We start from the raw sequence: 7,705 nt of genomic DNA on the forward strand, positions 1-7,705 counted from the left end.
TGCCCAGGACCCAGGCAGAAGCCTGGCGGGGCGGGGCCTCGGGCACGCGCCCGCGCGTCCAGCAGGTGGCGGCAGCGAGCGGCCGCGTCCCCCGCGCTGCCACCCCGCCAGCCCGCGTCATGGATGTCCCGCTCTCCTATTTCGCTCTGCTCGCCCTGCAATTCCAGACCCCAGACGAGGACCAGGATTCATGAATCGCTCGCAGGGGCCGGGCCAGGGGCCTCTGGCTCCCGACGCTGGCCGAGAGGTGGGTCCCTGTTCCCCGAGGCCGGGCGGGGACGCGCTGCCCCCGCCCTGCCTCCCCGTGGTCCACACCCCCTTTAGAGGCCGGGCGGGGACGCGCTGCCCCCGCCCTTCCTCCCCGTGGTCCACACCCCCTTTGGGCTCCGGAGCCGCTGGGCTGGAATAGTCGCCGTGCGCGCGAGCAGGCGCCGCCAGCCCCGCAGCTGCCCGGGATCCGGGTCCCAGGAGCAGGAGACCATGGGCGCCCGTGTCTTCCCCGCCTCCTCGTGCTCCTCCTCGCTCTCACCTGCGCCTATTAGTCCACTCGCCTTCAAGGCGGTGGTGACAGCCCAGACGGAGAGGGGACAGCAGAGGGACAGAGAGCACCTGAGGATACGGAGCTGGCACTGCACTGCCTTTTCACCCCCAGGTGATGAGTGAGGTCGGAAGGAGATTTACAGAACAACCAGGGCCTCCGTATTGAATGAAAGACCCAGTGCGAAGACATCACCATGAACACGAGCAGTAAGTGGATCCTCCTCTCCTTTGCCATGGGAACAGGGGTGGGGGCGGGAGGTGCAGGAGCCTGCGCTGGGGCTGCCTGGAGTGAGGAAGGAAGCCTGGCACTGCGTGGACACATGACCCCCAGACTCCTTTTTGGTGTTTTCTGTGCTCCCCAACACAGGGATAGCTTCAGGGTCTGGCTTTCCATGATAATTTGGCTAATATTTTAGCGGCGCCAGTTGCCTCTGCTGGGAAGGCTGCTTGTCTCCTTCTAGCCATGCCTGGGAAGGCCTAGGAAGCAGTGTGTGTCCATTGTCTGACTGTGGGGGCTCTGAGGAGACCTCCCTGTGCACATCTGGAAAACCATGGAGCGTCTTGCTCGTCCTGGAGCTGGGAAGGGAGGCTGGCCTGCGGGCGGGAGGGTGAGTGGGTGTGGACAGGCAGTGGGATGGGAAACAGCAGTTTAATAAACAAATATCAGGAAACCACCTTTGGGTCTGGAGATTGCGAAATGTCCAGCTCCTGTGCCTCTTTGCCGGGTGAGCCCAAGGCTGATTTCTCCACATACCTACAGGCTGGTTAGCCATTCCAGAGAGTAAGAGAAAAGGGGCAAGCCCTTTGGGGACAGTTCTCACATGCCAGAGGCAATAACTGCTTTGCAGAGCCAGGACCACACATTTTGCTGCCAGCTTGGGCCTCAGCTACTGAGAAATGCATACAGCAATACAAGGAAGCACAGTCTGTTTCTCTTCAGTATAGTTCTGTCGACCACGGCACCAACTAGGTGCCGTGGCGTGGGCAATGCCCCAGGAGGCCACTTATGGGTTCAAGTCTCACTCTCCCGTGCTCTCATCAGTTTAGCTTCTCTAGGTCATTCCAGCATCAGATTGAGGTTGTTGAGCCAGAGGACCCCTACCAACACTCATTTCCCTGGGTCTATGACTTTGTTATCAGTCCTCTCTCTGCATTTCAGATTGATCATCTATAAGATGACAGGGCTTGAATTAGAAACCCTTCTAATCTACAAATCCATAAGGTTTTTTTCCAAAAATGCAAGAACTGAGGAGCAAGGCCAAAAAATCAGTACCTTACTGAGGCTGTGTCCAGCCAAACTCTACTATTTCCTCATCCTCCCTCTATTTCAAGGCCGTTGGCATAGAGAAGAGGAAAACAAAGCAAAAGCCACTGAGATGGAAATGAAATATATTTATTTACTATGTATTTGTATGACTCATCTCTCTGCTGTCTTCCTTTGTGTATTACATATCTATGCTAAGCAAGCGTGTGGCTGGACTCCCTCTGCCTCTTACAGCCAAAGAAATTTGCCTCTTGATTGTGACAGTCTGGAATGGTGTTGTGACATCCTACCAGGCTCAGGAAAAGAGCTAAATCCTGTAGACCCTATCACATAGTGGGCCACACCGTTTGCATCTGCATGTTTTCAGACAAATAAAGATGTGAATTGCCTGTCATTTTTCACTATCTCTAGGGAAAATATGTATTTATGGGAGTCCTTTCCTAAGTGACAGAAGAGAAAGATGGCTCATCTATTTTTCAAGCAACTAAGAAAGGAAACAAGCAACTAAATCAGCTCTTTTCTCTCTCTGGAATCCTAAGGAACTCTTGTTCTGTTAGCAACACTGAGTATTCCTGAAAGAAAGGAATAGATTTTCCTTTTTTTTTTTTTAGGAAATAACAACCAATAGAGGTAAACGCTGCAGAAAATGAGGACTGACAAAAATGCCATTCCAGCCTCATATGCTTTTTCTAAGTATGGAGAGTGTGTTTATTTCTCAGGAATAGTGGAATATAAACAGAATAGAATGGCTCGAGCCCCTGAGTTACCCATAAGAGGAAGTGCTTCTCTAAACAGGGACGTGGGGGACACTCAGGCTCAGAGCTTGGGAGCTGGACTCGATCATCATCAAGGTTTCTCCCAACCCTGAAAGTCTGCAAATGGAGAAAGTTGAAATCAGGCCTCACAGGAGAGAAGGAGCGATGGGGTCATAAGTTAATAGGGGCAGGATGTTGGCGGGAGGTCATTGTGTGACCCGATCTAAGCAAAGATGCTCTCCTTTAAGGTGTGAAATTCTTACCTGAATCCTCATGCCTGAAATCGTCCCCAATAGAAACTCTTACTTAGTTTTACTTTCACCTCCGTTTATTGGGTCCCCACTCCCCACCAGCCCCTGTGCTAAGCACTTGCCCTGCTTGGTCTCATCAGACTTTCCCATCCAAGCTGTGCAAAGGGTGCTTGTAGCTAATGTTTAGAAACTTTAAGTCATGCAGTTAATTGTTGGATTAGGAAAGGTACTTAGACGTGTAATATATTTGACAGTGAGTACAACTCCTCATCAGTGGTTCAAATGTCATCACAGAAGTGGGAGGAAGGCATGGGCTAATTATTAAGTTCCAAATCACTTCACCTGGAGAAGAGGAGCACAGGGCTGTGGGCTCTGGGCAGCAATCAGGTTGAGAGAGCTCAGGCACTGGAATTGGAGGGTCCTGTGTTCCAGTCCTCTTTTTTTCACTTGTTAGCTGTGTGGTCTTCAGCATGGCCATCTCATCTGCAAAAACAGGAATGATGAGACCTACCTCAGCTTGGAATGGAGATGAAATGTTAATGTTTCTTGTAAAATAGGAAGTGTGGTACCTTAGCTGTGGACATAGCTGGCATCATATCAGTGGTGGAGGTGGTCATGCTGTCACTATCACTGCGGTGGTCATTGTGTCTGTTGTCATTGTGGACTCTATGACATTAGCAAGCAGGTCACTCAACCTCTAAGATGTTACATCTTCATCATGAATTGAGAAGTGTACCTGAAGTGAGATTTTTGAGGATTATTCAATGGGATTATGAGGAAATGCTTTGTAATCATACGTAAATTGTTTTTTATTAAAAAGAAACCCATTTCTCAGATGACAAAAACAGGAGAGTGCTCAATCGGTGACTCCTAAGTGTGAATTTTAGTTTCATCTGAATCCTTTCTTCTGAAATCTAATGTGCTTCTAAGCATTAGCACACCGAAGGCAGGAACTGGAGAGAAAAGGGTGCTTTTGGAGATGACAGAGTGGGGTGGTGGGCAGACCTGGGTGGAATGCAGCAGGTGGGGTCCAGCCCTCGGAGCCAATGAGTGGGGAAAAGGAGGGTACTTTGAGGAGAGAACAGGACACCGAAGGCATGAGCAGGACACCCGAGGCTCAGGAAACCCAGCTAATACTGAGTCAGCACACTCTCCTGGGTGAAGGACTTCAGAGGAAAGGAAGGGAAACAGGCCAATCATGGCCACTTTGGCTTCTGTGGGGTGGCTCCACCATCTAGCTTTTCTTACCCCCTGCACACTCCCAACCTACTCCAGGGATCTGTCATGTGTCTCCTAACCTACTGAGGCAGCCCCTAATGGTCACTCTTCATCCACTCCAGCCCCACCAGTCATTCTTCCACATCCACCCTCTGTGTCACACTCTGCTTTAAACACAGATTCCATCAGTGCTAGGATGAGAGTGGAAACTCTTCAGCAAGGCCCGTAGGGCCCCTGTGGCCTGGCCCTGGCCCTGCTCACCAGCTCCATGTGGTCTACTCTGCACCTTTCACCATGTCCATCACATCCCCCTCCTTCCACCCCTCTAAGGGCTTGCTCCTGCTGACTTTGCTCCTTCCTCCTGCAAAGCCCCCTCCCCATGAGCACCAGCCCCTCTGCCCACCCCCATTCTTCATCCAGACTGGCTTCCTCACCCTTCAGAGCTGCAGAAGTCCTCTCCAGTCCCCAAGTCTAGCTAATGTGCACTCCCAGTGCACCTTGGCCCTGTTCCTCCAGAGTCCAGTCCCTGTCATGACACAGTGGCCAATGTGACCCTTGCACTGAAGCCCATCTCCACCAGACAGCAAACTCTGTAAGAGCTGTGATGTGTAGCCGCTAGCAAAGATACATTCTGGGGTGTTTCTTCATTCTTGTTTGTACATTGGTCATTTTCCTAAACCCTCAGAGCAAGGAAGGAGCTGAACCCAGACTGTTTGCTCTCCCATAGTCCTAGAACCATGGGGTACCACTCATCTAATGTGCATATTCTTAAGCAAATAAATCTTTGGTTACTCCCTGTCAGGGTATCCAGTTCTTATGTTGGCCCCAGGAGTTCCAAAGCCAAGGGAGACTGAGTTGACCCCCATGTGCCAAAGGCCCTGAGCACCAGAGTAGATTCTGTGTCCCATAAAACTCCATGTTCCTCACTTGGATCAGAACTCCCGGAGCTCATGAAAGCTGTGGCTTTCCTATGTGCAAAACCCAGGTCTGGCACATCCTCAAGGCCAGGTGAGCATCACGTCCACCATGAGCAATGGTACCATCGACCAGTCACCCTCATTCCATAGCCTTCCCCTACCCTCTGGCCCCTCTGTTGGTCTTTATCATGGATTGGCATGCTAACAAATTACCTTTCTGGAGCAGACTTTGTTTCATTGAAGAGAGTATTGAGGTGTCATATAACCCCCACAAAGATGTCATGGAATAAGCAGATCCCATACTGTGGCAGTAAGAACCAAATCTTTGGGGTATGGATTCCAGAGTTTGAACTCAAGCTCTATCGTGTACTCTGTGTGATCTCGGACAGAACAGATCACATCTCTAAGTCTGAATTTTGTTATGTATGAAATATGAGCAATAAAATGCCAGTGTGCATTTCATTGCACACTGTGAAATAAAAGTAAACATTTTTGTGAAAATTAAGTGAAATAACATAAGATACTTGCTGGGTCTCAGTGAAAGGAGTTGAATTGGCCATTGAGTAAAAGAAAGTTCTGGAATAATGGTATAAAAAACAAACCCGCCAATTAAAAATTAGTCTGTTTTGCTGGTATTGCAGCCAATTCTGGGTTTTGTACTTAGGAAACCTATGCCTTTCTGGAAGCCTTCAGGAAGGTCATTAACGTGGTATTGTATATGGTGTGGGTTGAAAAGAGCAAGACAAGAAGTTAGGATCCTAAGTGAGAGACAATTGCTCTAGTTCAGAAAAGTCTGAGGGCCAGGGTTTGGGTGGTCGTAGGATAGAAATCAGGGGGAAAATTCTTTAGAAAATAAAGACTCCTTGGCCTAGCACCTCATAGTATTATAAGGTGAAGGAGAAGGGGAGGATTCTATCAGTTAGGGTCCTGGCAAAGAACAGATGGGCAATTTGAGGGGAGTTAAGTAGAAGGACGCTTCACAAATGTGTGAGAAGGGCAGAGACAAACAAGGAGAAGTGAGGCCTCCAGAACTAAGAAGCTGGTAACCGCAGCCTGCTACCCACTCCCATCACAACTGCCCCAAGGCCTGAAGGGGCAAAAGAAGGAACCCAGAGACCCAACCAGCTGTGGGGGGAGGTTCTGCCTCACAGGGCCTGTGGCCTCTAACTCCAGAAGGGCAGCCAGCCCAGTTCCAAGGAAGGACAAGGGGACTAGTATCGTGACCTTTCTCTCCTCCTTCCCTCTGGTCTCCTGTAGGTACTTCCTGTTGGCCAAATCCAACCAGAAGCCAGAGGACAAGGAAGGCCATTGATAGGACCATAGTAGTCAGCCTGCCGGGGCATAGTGCAGGGTAGGAAGGGGACAGAATGGATCTGGAGAGATAAGAGAGTTCAATAGAGGACATCTAGCACAAGAGCAAGATGACCTTCTCCTAATGCTATTGCCCAGATCAGGATCGTTTTCTTAAAGAAAAGGATCCAAGATTTTATTCTTTTTTATGGCTGAGTAGTATTCCATTGTGTGTATAGATCACATTTTCTTTATCTCATCATCTGCTGATGGACACTTGGGTTGATTCTATATCTTGGCTATTGTGGATAGTACTGCAATAAACATGGGAGTGCAGATATCCCTTTGACATAATGATTTCATTTCCTTTGGATAAATACCCAGAAGTGGCATTTCTGGATCATATGGAAGTTCTATTTGTAATTTTTTGAGAAACTTCTATACCATTTTCCATAGTGGCTGTACTAATTTACAATCACTAACAGTGTATAAGAGTTCCCCTTTCTCCACATCCTCACCAGCATTTGTTATTTTTCTTTTCAATAATAGCTATTCTAACTGAGGTCATATCTCATTATGGTTTTGATTTGCATTTCCCTGATGATTAGTGATTCTGAATATTTTTGCATATAATTGTTGGCCATTTGTATGTCTTCTTTTGAAAAATATAGGTGAAATATTCCAAGCACAAAAAGATAAATACCACAGGTTCTCACTCATATGTGGCAACTAAAAAAGTTGATCTTGTAGAAATAGAGAGTAGAATAGTGGTTAATAGAGATTGAAAAGGGTAGGGATGGGGGGATAGGGAAAGGTTTGCCAATGGATACAAAATTATAGCTAGATAGGAAGAATAAGTTCTAGTGTTCTATAGTACTGCGGGGTGACTATAGTTAACAATAATTGGTTGTAGAATTTCAAATAGCTAGAAGAGAGGATTCTGAAAATTCTCAACACAAAGAAATGACAAATGGGGCCGGCCCGGTGGCGCACTGCTACAGTGCGCCGCTTGGGAGCGCGGTGGCGCTCCCGCCGAGGGTTCGGATCCCACATACAGACCGGCCGCTCACTGGCTGAGTGAGGTGCAGGAGCGACACCGAGGGTTGCGATCCCGTTGCCGGTCCCGGTCCGGTACGGGCACGACACTGAGGGTTGCGATCCGTTGCCGGTCACGAAAAAAGACAAAAAGGAAAAAAAAAAAGAAATGAAAAGGGATGGGCCGGCCTGGTGGCGCACTGCTACAGTGCGCCGCTTGGGAGCGCGGTGGCGCTCCCGCCGAGGGTTCGGATCCCACATACAGACCGGCCGCTCACTGGCTGAGTGAGGTGCGGGAGCGACACCGAGGGTTGCGATCCCGTTGCCGGTCCCGGTCCGGTACGGGCACGACACTGAGGGTTGCGATCCGTTGCCGGTCACGAAAAAAGACAAAAAGGAAAAAAAAAAAGAAATGAAAAGGGAGCCATAACAACC

At 49.1% G+C, this 7,705-nt stretch overlaps 1 long non-coding RNA gene across 1 annotated transcript in view; it reads left to right on the forward strand.

Moving 5' to 3' along the window:
- Nucleotides 1-106: 106 nt before the first annotated feature.
- The window catches only part of LOC103605589, a 46,686-nt gene continuing 39,087 nt past the window's right edge, over nucleotides 107-7,705 (forward strand). Inside the window, exons 1-2 of the long non-coding RNA XR_551795.1 lie at nucleotides 107-247; nucleotides 653-747. This is a non-coding gene — a long non-coding RNA (uncharacterized LOC103605589). The remainder of the gene's footprint in view (nucleotides 248-652; nucleotides 748-7,705) is intronic.

The sequence above is a fragment of the Galeopterus variegatus genome, unplaced genomic scaffold (genome assembly GCF_000696425.1).
Source record: "Galeopterus variegatus unplaced genomic scaffold, G_variegatus-3.0.2 Scaffold5925, whole genome shotgun sequence".
In the NCBI taxonomy this organism is placed as follows: Eukaryota; Metazoa; Chordata; class Mammalia; order Dermoptera; family Cynocephalidae; genus Galeopterus; species Galeopterus variegatus.